This window comes from Anabrus simplex, chromosome 6 (genome assembly GCF_040414725.1).
Source record: "Anabrus simplex isolate iqAnaSimp1 chromosome 6, ASM4041472v1, whole genome shotgun sequence".
NCBI lineage: Eukaryota > Metazoa > Arthropoda > Insecta > Orthoptera > Tettigoniidae > Anabrus > Anabrus simplex.
Genome location: NC_090270.1, coordinates 307,900,064 through 307,912,824, shown reverse-complemented (window position 1 = coordinate 307,912,824; position 12,761 = coordinate 307,900,064).

Below are 12,761 nucleotides of genomic sequence, written 5' to 3'. Positions count from 1 at the left end.
AACAAACCTACCAGAATCATCTCTTTGAACACTATTCACAAAGTGTTCTTCACAAGCCCTTTCTTCAGGAGTAAGAACTGGTTGATGAAGTTCTTCAAGCTCCCAGAACCTTTGGAGTTTAGAGTCAATAGAATCAAGTTTCACAAGATTAGCACGACGAGCCTTGGCATTATTCTTAATGCACGACTCAGGGAAAGTGCCTGACAGCACCCAACCAAATTCGGTATCTAATAAGGCGGGATAACCCTTTTTATGCAAAATATTAGAAGACACAATTTCATAGTAGACATCAGCACCTAGCAAAATATCAATAGTAGAGGGCTGATTAAATGTCCTATCACTCAAAATAATATCATCAGGAACAACCCAATTGGAACAATCAATTTCCTGCGCCGGAAGTGGACTTGTGATTGTGTTCACTACTGCACAGTTCAACTTCAATGTATAATCTGATACATTTGAGAACAAAACAAGGTTACATGTGGAACTTACAGGAGACACATTCGAATTGCCTATACCAACAATAGGTAGACGACAAGACCTAGTACGAATACCAAGCTTCTTGACAAGATCAGAAGTCACAAAGGATAATTGACTCGCAGAGTCTAACAAAGCTTTAACTAGTATAATCTCTCCTGAGCTATTTTTTATTCCTACACACGCTGTGCTCAGCAAAACATTAGAACCTAGTCCTGAAACAACCTTCATAGCAGTGGGTGAAACAATTGCAGAACTTGTAGCATTCATATTATTATTGTTATTATTGGGACTTGCTTGTTCCTTGTGAACCAATAAGTTGTGGGGCCCATTACACTGGGAGCATTTGTTTTGCTTACAATGTTTAGAAACATGAGAAGCGGAAAAACAAAGATAACAAAGTTTATTTTCCCTCACAAACTTGCGACGGTGATCAATGTTTGCTTGTTTGAACTTTCTACAATCAGAAATGCTGTGATTATCAAGTTTGCAAAACCTACAATTCAAGGAAGTGCTATTGTTAGCAATGTGAAGGGCTTTTAGGTTGGATTTTAAGTCTCGTTTATGCTCAATAACAGGTTTCTTGCATTCTGTTAGCTCTAATGTTTGACATTTTCTTTCCAAGAAATCAATCAAATTATTTAGTGTGGGAATATCAGTGGAGGCAAATTTGTTTTCCCATTCACTCCTATGGTTGGACTTGATCTTACTTAGAATCAATTCCTGTAGCAAAATTTCATGTAGTGGAACCTGACCCTCTAAATTGTCAACAGCACTAAGATTAGATTTTACTTGGTTTATCAATTTGCGATATTCAACGGAAGATCCACTAGTACAATTATGGAGATTGAACAAATGTTTTACGTGCTGTGAAACAATCAAGCGTTTGTTATTGTACCTTTCATCAATTAAATTCCAAGCAACAGTGAAATTATCAGCACATATGGATAGGTTATCTAACAAATCCCTAGGTTCGCCTTGAAGAGACGACAATAGGTAGAGTAGTCTTTGCACATTGTCAATGCGGGTATTGTTAATAACCAAGCTTTGAAAGGTGTTCCTGAAACTCAAATATTTTGTCAAATCTCCTTTAAAAACAGGCAATTCAATGGGCGGGAGCTTCAAGCTACAGTTGGACCGAGTAGAGTTATCAGAAATAATGGATGCATTGCTTGGACTTGTGGGTCTCTCAAATGAGCAAAGCAATTCTTGAATCCTAGCAACTATTGCATGATATCTGTTTTCAAATTCATCATGCTCTCCAAAGTGAGTTTCGCTAGATTTTGAGTCTAATTCACATTCTAGATACTCCCTAACAATGCTGAATTCCTTCCAAATTTCTGGCAGCCTATTTTGCCTAGAAATTAGTTCGTGATGGTTGATGTTATCTTGCTTTAAGTAATTTTCAAGGTGAGTTAATGACCTTTTAAGTAGACCACGTTTTTGAACAGCCTTTGCTTCGGATTCAAACACCATGATGAATAGTTGAGGTAATCAATTATTGACAAGATAATAATAGAAATCAATCTTACAACTATGGTGACTATACAAACAATAAGCCCTATAATCAGTGCACTGCATTCATTTGCATTGTTAGAATGAGTGACAGTCTTTGAATGGAACCAACAATGTAGGTAGATGCACAAAAGCATGAAATAACGTATAATAAACCACGTACGTTCTAAAATATACAAAATACACAAAGCGGCCCAACAAATTATTAGCACGAAATCGTATAATGCCCATGAGAAGTCAAGACAAATCTGTTATTCTATACACGGAAAGTGCTAGCAGTAGGGTTAGGATATCAGGCAGGATGTCCACCCTAGTCAAGATAGGAACAATAAAGACAAATGGAACAGACTTACAGTACATGGCGGTGCTGTATCATCAATCATCACTACCACTGGAAACACTCCTTGGCTGCAATCACATGCCCAAAGTGACTGGAAAGTCCAAAGGATGACGTCTGCGATGTAATGTTCACTGGAGTCCAAATTCCAAGTAGCATTTAACATCTCGAACATCAGGGTATCAGATAAAGGCTGGCGTAAACAGCTCACAAGAACAAATGCAATAAATAGCACGTGGTAACTTCCACAGATTGTTAACGTGCGATATCAAAGCAGTTCCAAAACAATGTAGACTTCGTTGAAATCTCAATATGACGAATTCAACCATTCGTAGTAATTAGCCTTAAGCACGACATCCTGGTGCTTTTATACAATAACTGTTCACGATGCTTTGCGCGCCAAGCTCGTTGCTATGTTCAAACGGCGATTGCAGGCAGCAATTCATGACGATAACAATTTTTAGGTGACTAGCACAATGTTCAAAGTTCACAATGATTCTCATCGCGGCCCGGAAGGACCAAAATTTTATGTTGCGAACGACGAAACAACATATCGGCCGCACATAACAAAGTTCAGTTCCATAGGCGCACAAATACAATTTTGAAACAAATCAAATGGAGGACCAGACTGCCCCAAACGAGCAGACACAAACACATCACTCACAAGGTGATTCAAACATTTATTACACATGAATAAAACACTGCATATTTACACATTATGTACAACAAATTCGGAGGTACACCAAAACACGTGTACTGCTGCCGGTCGCCATGTTCAGTGTCTGTGTATAAACAAAAACGCAGCAGCACATTGCCAACTGTTACAAAATGAAATGCGGCAGACGAGTACCAACACAAAAGCCGCAACAGTATCTAACTTTTAAGGCCACGGCCACTTCCTTCCCTCTGCCTTGTCTATCCCTTCCAATCTTCCCATCCACCCACAAGAGCCCTTTTCAGCATAGCAGGTGCGGCCGGCTGGGCGAGGTACTTGTCATTCTCCTCAGTTGTATCCCCGACCCAATGCCTCATGCTCCAGGACACTGTCCTTGAGGCGGTAGAGGTGGGATCCTTCGCTGAGTTCGAGGGAGTAAAACTAACCCTGGAGGGCAAATATATTAAGAAGAAGAAGAAGAAGAAGAAGAAAGAAGAAGAATTCAGTTTACATAAGAAAGTGTTCACGGTTTGCGGTTATAGTGGTCGCATTTTTTTGTTTTGCTAGTTGTTTTACGTCGCACCGACACAGATAGGTCTTATGGCGACGAATGGAAAAGGAGGGGCTGTGAGTGGGAAGGAAGCGGCCGTGGCCTTAATTAAGGTACAGCCCCAGCATTTGCCTGGTGTGAAAATGGGAAACCACGGAAAACCATCTTCAGGGCTGCCGACAGTGGGATTCGAGGTCGCTTTTTGAACAGAACAAAATGAGTTTCATTCCCTACCCGGTATGCAGTGCAATAAACTTTTTGCCATTTTTCTAGTTTTTTTTCTTGTTCTGATTTAGTTTACCTTATCTTGGATTGATGACCTAGTTTATTAAATGAAAATTGAGTTGTCAACGCCGTTCGCATCCGGCACGGTTACAGGTAAATCGGTCGCATGCGGCACGACATTATTTGAGCTAACATATGAAGTTTCATGTTTAAATTGTGGAAACTTTTCCGTAATCATTGAAGTAAGTGTAGACAGTCTGTTGCACGTCAAGACATTTTTGAATCTTCTGCTGTTACCGTAGATCCCGGGGTCGGATTTAGTTTATAACTCACAGTAAGAAAGGAAGAAATTTCATATTTTGCGTAATATGCAAGAATAACTTCCTTCGTAATATGTCTTTTTCGCATTCTTGTGAAATTAGGGTGTGATAATTATAAACTGTGCTTAAATAAGTTTCAAACATGCATATGCAAAAAATTTCAATTTCAGTATGCAATCCCCCTATAGAATGAAACTGTGTAAAGATATGTAAATACGTTAGTGAATTGCTGCTGGTGGACACGGCTCGTAGGAGGTTTCTAGAATATTCATGTAAAGACGATTATGCTTAGTGTCTAATGGGATTTCAGATGCATTCTTTACGTAGCACTCCGTCTTGATGGACAGACCGATTTAAAGACATAAAGAAAAGAAGAAAGTGAAACACATCTTAACAAAGGAATGGTGATTGATATGCAGGACCAAATAATGAGAATGATAAGATGGAATAATAAGGAAGAATCGACATAAGAAATGAAATGTCAGCACACTTAAATCAGATATCTCGCTCTTTCTATTGAAACTAAAAGACACTGATCTGAGATCAGTATCAGAAGTTTGCTTGTAGGGTTATTTTTAACGTCCCTTACGTGTCTGCATTGTAATTACCAATCAATACTGATCTGCAATTAGGGCAGTCGCCAATGTGGCAGATTTCCTATCTGTTGTTTTCCTAGTCTTTTCTTAAACGATTTCAAAGAAAATTGAAATTTATTAAACATCTCCCTTGGTAAGTTATTCTAATCCCTAACTCCCCTCCTTATAAACGATTATTTGCTCCTATTTGTCCTCTTGAATTCAAGCTTTATCTTCATATTGTGATATTTCCTACTTTTCAAGACACCACTCAAACTTATTCGTCTACTAATGTCATTCCTCGCCATCTCTCCTCTGACAGCTCGGAACACACCGCTTAGTCGAGCAGCTCGTCTCCTTTCTCCCAAGTCTTTCCAGCCCAAACTTTGCAACAATTTTGTAACGCTACTCTTTTGTCAGAAGCACTCAGAACAAATCGAGCTGCTTTTCTTTGGAATTATTTCAGTTCTTGAATCACGCAATTCTGGTGAGGGTCCCATACACTGGAATCATACTCTAGTTGAGGTCTTACCAGAAACTTATACGCCCCCTCCTTTACATCCTTACTGCAACCCCTAAACACCCTAATATCCATGTGCAGAGATCTGTACCCTTTATTTACAGTCCCATTTACGTGATTGCCCCAATGAAGGCGTTTCCTGATATTAACACTTAGGTAATTACAGTGATCCCCATAAGGAACTTTCACCCCATCAACGCAGTAATTAAAACTGAGAGGACTTTTGCTATTTGTGAAGCTCACAACATGACTTTTAACCCCGTTTATCATTATACCATTGCCTGCTGTCCATCTCACAACATTATCGAGGTCATTTTGCAGTTGCCCACAGTCTTTTAGCTTATATATTACTCTAATCATCCGCATAAAGCCTTATCTCTGATTCAGCTTCTTTACTCATATCATTTATATACCGGTACATAAGAAAATATATAGGTCCAATAATACTGCCTTGAGGAATTTCCCTCTTAATTATTACAAGGTCAGATAAAGCTTCACCTACTCTAATTCTCTGAGATCTATTTTCTAGAAATATAGCAACCCATTTTGTCACTCTTTTGTCTAGTCCAATCGTACTCATTTTTGCAATATGCTGCGCTATTTTCTGCAAATTTCGTGTGAATTCCTGTACGATTGTTTGTAACACACTACTCGTAAACAAAATGTATTTTTATCTTTTTAAAATGTATTGTTTCTTATGTAATTTCTTGTTTTGATGTACTTTTATAATACTGTATTTTGTTTCTATGTAATAGTTTTCTGTTACTATGATATTGTAAAATTGTAATCAGATGTTGAGCTGAATGGCTACGTATACATCGGATTTACATGCTATATAAATCACTAATATTACCATGCAACCATGCCGCAAAAAGTGGTGAAATTTGCATTTACGTATGCACTAATTTTCATGCTATTTAACGCTTGTATGAAATTAAAAAAAACGTGTCCTCACCCCGAGGTGGTGCAGCTCTTTTCAGGTACACCCCCATTGGAGGTGAGCTGCGTGTACTATTTCAACCACAGACCAGCCCTCCTGCCATTCTTAAATTTCTGGCAGTACCGGGAATCGAACTCGGGCCTCCGAGGACGGCAGCTAACAACACTAACCGTTACACTACGGAGGCGGACCTTGTATGAAATGCAAACATAACATTCCTTTACTAGACTCACGCAATTCATCCACACAAATACTGGATATCTGCCAACTTTACAAAACCAAAAATGAGGAGATTTTGAAATGAAAATCAGGAGATAAAATTGATCAAAACTGCTTTTTTATACATGTCTTGCGCAATACAGGAGTACTATGATATTATAATACTTATTATCTTAAAACCCGACTATTGCTATACGAGGTTACAAGGCTGAAATTGCACATCTCTATTCCCTCACAGGAAGTATGTGAGTGAGATGATCGGTCTCTGATAAGCCTTCCGAAAATAGTATGAACTCTTGTTCCACATGTGTGAATCCCTCATGCACTTAAATGCCATTACTTAGCAAATGCATAGATTAATATACTGCATGAAGCCCCTGACGATTATGCAAAGCGCAATGCTATTATCAAGTAATAAATTAAAATTCGCCAAATGGCTCCTAAAACCTCTAGAAAAGTCACTATTTGCTATCTTTGAAATTCTGTCACTAAATAACTAAAAGAGACTACAAATCTAGTGACGAGTCCCTAGAATAGACTAGACTGATTTAAACGAACACGAGCATAGAACGCGAGAACGAGAGATTCACAATAGATATATAGGTTTCAATAAACATCGCACATTCGCGCGAATTTCTCGTCTTAACAAACAGTGTGCCAACTTATATTTTTAAGATCCGGTAAATACTACTAAAATCCGCTAAAATTCCGCCAAGGAATACAATCTCAAATAATGAGCAATAAAAATGGGCAATAATAATAATAATAATAATAATAATAATAATAATAATAATAATAATAATAATAATAATAATAATAATAATAATAATTGTCTGTACTCACCTGATCTGTAAGTTTCACTGGGATTAACCCCCTGCCTGCGAGCCGGTGAGCTAAAACTTGTAGGTGTTTTAGTGCCGGGTGCAAACTAGGTGAATCCCCTGCCTCAAAGGACACAACAGAAGAGGCCAGTTCATTAAACGGTCTTCCTTCATAGCATAAATAGAAATGCTACTCTCTCACAGTATCAATTTCTGTCGTCATTCGTCAACTAAGAGAAAAGTACCCTTTCCCCACGCATTACAAATTCATGATACCATGATCTCATAACATCAAATCCAGATAATCTGTTTTCCTAATGTGACTGCTAGCTCCTGATAAGAAATACGGAATAGCTTGGAGAAAGCCTGGAGTACAAATTTTTTTTAAAGTAAAATGGATAAAACGCTAAATTCCGCTGTAATAAATTTAGAATTTCGCCAAAAAATCCGCTGTCCGCTAAATGATATATTTCTCCGCCGACAGTCTTCTAATTCCGCTAAATTTAGCGGAAAATCCGCTAAGTTGGCAAGACTGTTAACAAACGTTGATATTTCATTTGAAAGCGGCCAATGTGCCAAGGACTTCCGGCCACTGGCGTACAAAGCTGAAATGGCGCGATTTGAAAACAAATGTTTGAAGTTCACACACACACACAAAAAAGTTAAAATCATGAGAAATAATAGAAAAATCGGGAAGCGGGAAAAAAACTGTCGAAAAGTGGTAGTTTCCCGTCTAAATCGGAAAAGTTGGATGAATGAATACATGAAATCATGATCATGAACTGAATGAGAAACAAAAAATCACGCACCTGCTGCTCTTCCACTAGTACAAACAATCCGTGCCTAGTTTGTGGGATGTAACAGTCTATCAGAATTCACTGCTAAAACAATGTGCACATGTCTACTAGATAAGACGCAGTGTGTTAATTAACACGTAAGATAAATCAGTTAATAAGGTTGTAAGAAAATCGTGTAAAAGTGAGCAATCGCTAACTTGAAGAATTACACATTCCTCTTTCGTTTTCGCAGCACACACTACTTTTCCTATCCATAATTTGCTTTGCAGGACACTTCAGCAATCTTCAAGTTTGCTCTTATAAAGCTGTGGCGTTTGTCTGTTAAAACTAGCTTCAGTGCGGAGAATGATGTCTCTACATCTACGGATGTATCCGACTCGTTGGCTGAATGGTCAGCTTACTGGCCTTTGGTTCAGAGGGTTTGATTCCCGGTCGAGTTGGGGGATTTAACCCACATTGGTTAATTCCAGTGGCCCTGGGCTGGGTGTTTGTGCTGTCCCCATCTCCGTTACTCACACACCACACATAACACTATCCTCCACCACAATAACACACAGTTACCTACACATGGCAGATGCCGCCCACCCTCATCGCAGGGTCTGCCTAACAAGGGCTGCACTCGGCTAGAAATAGCCACACGAAATGATTATCTACGGATGTGACAGGACGGTACTTGAATTCAGGAGTGAGTGTAGGTGTTAAACATTCTTGTAGATCTACATTATCAGTAACAGGCTCTATAGGCACCGTGATGTCGCAGTCTGGATTTCGTTTAAGGACATCGCGATATATATATATTTGCTAATTGCTTTACGTCGCATCAACACAGATAGTTCTTATGGCGACGACGGGATAGGAAAGGTCTAGGAGTTGGAAGAAAGCGGCCGTGGCATTAATTAAGGTACAGCCCCAGCATTTTGCCTGGTGTGAAAATGGGAAACCACGGAAAACCATATTCAGGGCTGCCGACAGTGGGATTCGAACCCACTATCTCCCGGATGCAAGCACAAAGCCGCGTGCCCCTGACCGCACGGCCAACTTGCCCGGTCGATATTTTGTTTGCAGACGAAGTCCGAGGTTTCCTGGAATGCCTTCCAGTTCACGCTTCACGTTCTCCATAATGCCCAGCGAATCACCAAGACGCAACCCACGTGTTTCTAGCTCCTTGATTGATTCTAGCTGGTATGGCTTGAAAGTTCCCTTTGAACTGTTTCATTGCCAAAAGATTTCATGACATTAATTACTTTACATATCCGAATACTGCTTGTAAAGAATATTAAATTATGTGTAATAAAATTAGAAAACATGCACAATAAATACGAAATTTGAAATGTATACACTAATCTCAAATATATGCAAATATGCACATATAATTCATCCAGTTTATCTTCAAATGACCGGGCGAGTTGGCCGTGCGCGTATAGGCGCGCGGCTGTGAGCTTGCATCCGGGAGATAGTAGGTTCGAATCCCACTATCGGCAGCCCTGAAGATGGTTTTCCGTGGTTTCCCATTTTTACACCAGGCAAGTGCTGGGGCTGTACCTTAATTAAGGCCACGGCCGCTTCCTTCCAACTCCTAAGCCTTTCCTATCCCATCGTCGCCATAAGACCTATCTGTGTCGGTGCGACGTAAAGCCCCTAGCAAAAAATATCTTCAAATGACAGCATTCCCGAACTTATCTCTGGCCTGCAAGGTTTAATAGCCCTGTGAAAAACTTCCATCTGGATACACAGAGAAATGGAGCACATGGAGATCGCTCAATAGATTACGGCCAGGTGTTACTAAATGCAAGAATAAGGTAATGAAATGGGGTTTCCGTACGGAGTCGCCGCTATGTGAGTGTGGCGAAAGTGCAGACATCCTGCGACCTGCACCAATGTAGTCAGTGTCCAACATCATGTACAAAGGAGGACCTGATTTGTGTTACACCAAATGCAATCGAAGTTGCTAACATCTGGGCTGCAAACGTGTAAACGAACTGTCAATTCAATATTATATTGTTCATGTATCATGCACCTGTTACGCATTATTACCATATCAACTTCGATCATTGTAAGTGCTTCTGACGCGAATAAATAAACCTTCAAGCGCACTTCCTTGTCGTTATTTTGAGGTCTACATATCGGCAAACAAAATATGCATTTGCGTACACATCCGATATCTATATGATCAGTGAAGAGGCTACCGTGTAGTTCACAGGTGTGTCCTTGCCGTTTTACAAGTGCCGGTGAGATGCATAACATGTTCTACACACACATGTGATCCATCGTTGACATTTTAGACGGCGTAAGCCAAAGAAGAGATCGAATTGCCGTTTCTTCTTTTGCTTCCTCCACTGCTCGACTTCCTTTTGTCATCATCATCATCATCATCTGTTTACCCTCCAGGTTCGGTTTTTCCCTCGGACTTAGCGAGGGATCCCACCTCTACCGCCTCAAGGGCAGTGTCCTGGAGCTTCAGACTCTTGGTCGGGGATACAACTGGGGAGTATGACCAGTACCTCGCCCAGGCGGCCTCACCTGCTATGCTGAACAGGGGCCTTGTGGAGGGATGGGAAGATTGGAAGGGATAGGCAAGGAAGAGGGAAGGAAGCGGCCGTGGCCTTAAGTGAGGTACCATCCCGGCATTCGCCTGGAGGAGAAGTGGGAAACCACGGAAAACCACTTCCAGGATGGCTGAGGTGGGAATCGAACCCACCTCTACTCAGTTGACCTCCCGAGGCTGAGTGGACCCCGTTCCAGCCCTCGTACCACTTTTCAAATTTCGTGGCAGAGCCGGGAATCGAACCCGGACCTCCGGGGGTGGCAGCTAATCACGCTAACCACTACACCACGGAGGCGGACTCCTTTTGTCACAGATTGTTTAATTCACGTAAACCACATTGACAAATGCTGTATACAACGGTAAAATTTGCATCAGGTTGGGGTCAGAAGGCCAGCGCCTCAACTGTCTCAGCCACTAACAAAAGGAGGCTTTGGCGCATTGGTGACCGATTCGATCCACCTTTGGTACAGGTGTAGGGCACGACCAGGAGTATACTAGGTGCAAGTAGTAAGACGCAATTATCATCCGTTCTCGAGAAATAAATTATTATGTGCAAGCTATGTTTGCTAAAAAAAGCATGAGCTCGTGGCGCAGCGGAGAGCGCTCCGCTTCATAAGCGCGGGATCGCTGGATCGAATCCCGCCGATGGACAATTTTTTCAAATATTTCACATCTCTCAAAAATTAAGGTGTCTTCAATAATGTAAATTTTTGAATCAGTTGCAAGTAAATTATTTTTTAGCGGAAAAGGGTTCTGAAAACATCGTACACAAATGCAAAATACGGCATTTATCACTTGCGCAAGATGCCGCAATAATTATTGTTTCCCCTGATTCTATGACCAATATTGTTGTAACCAAGGTTGAAGTTTACAGAACACAACTTTATTTGCTTCACTTTATGATATTTACACAAATAACTGAATTTATTTTGAAGCAAAAAAGGAATATTGAATCTTGAGAAAAGTCTGTCTTTATACAATATGTACAGGTTTGCAGTCTTTATATACACTTCTATCTCGAAAAGATAGTCTTTGTGAATTGACACGTTGATAGTCGAGAACTATCTGGCACACTAACATAAATGTTTATGAGAGTCCTTGTTTGTTGAAGTGCCTGAATTCCTAAAAAGCAAGTTCAAATGATTGAAGAAATTCCACCTAGCGAAACTAAGGGAGCTTGCATAAGTTAGGGAATGAAAATGGCTTGTAAAAGAATTACGGGACTTAGGCAGCGGAAACAGGTAAGGGAGCGGTGACCAGAGGTGAAACCTCGTACTGCCAGAAATTCAGTCCACCTGGTCGAAGCACATTTTCAAGAGGAGTAGCCTCCGTGCTCGACGTAGGGTGTATTCTGGAGCTGGACACCGGGGCAAGTGGGCAAGTGAGCAGGCCGGGAGCTCCTATTTATAGTACACTCGATGGTCAGGCACGCGCACTGAGGGCTGCGCGTCGAAGCTAGCAGAATGATACACAGGCGCGCGTGCAGCTGGCTGGCGGAGCGAGAAGGGAGCGCCGGACATACAACACCCTCCCCTCCTAAATGCGCCGGTACGGCGTGAAACGGCGGCGGCGCTGGCGGCGACTGCGATGCTGGGGCGGATCTGCTGATGTCTCTGTTGTATTGTCCGGAGCTGGAACTGGGCGGAGTGGCGCTGTCTCGTCCTGAAAGGAACCCATTGTTATTAAATGATCTAAAGCGCGTTCAGCAATAGATTTATCAGGTTTAGCAATAGCATCAATAGCTGGACAGGGGCGGTAGCGCAGACGTATCTGATCTTGATGGCGGCAGATACGTTTCTCCGTAGTCTGTATCTCGTAGAGACGATGACCCAAAGATCTGCAGATGACTCCAGGTATCCAGAGTGGGTTGGATTTGAATGTCCTGGTGTAGACCTTGTCGTTGAGGGAGAACTTCGTTGGTGAGGTCTTATGCTGGGCCAGAAGAGGCTGTAACAGAGAAAGTAAAGTTCTGTGAGGTCGTCCATGGAGCGTCTGTGCAGGAGTGATATTATCAGCGCCGGGTAGAGTTCTGTAGTTGTTTAAGAGTTGGAGCAAGGCTTGGTCTTTAGTTAAGCCTGAAGAGACAGCTTTCTTCATACTTCTTTTAAATGTTTGTACGAAGCGTTCAGCTTCACCATTAGATTGAGGGTGAAAAGGTGGTGCTAGGATATGACGAATGCCATTATGTGTACAAAAGTTCTGAAAAGCAGTAGCTGTAAATTGAGGTCCGTTGTCCGAAATGAGTACTTGCGGTAAACCTTCTGT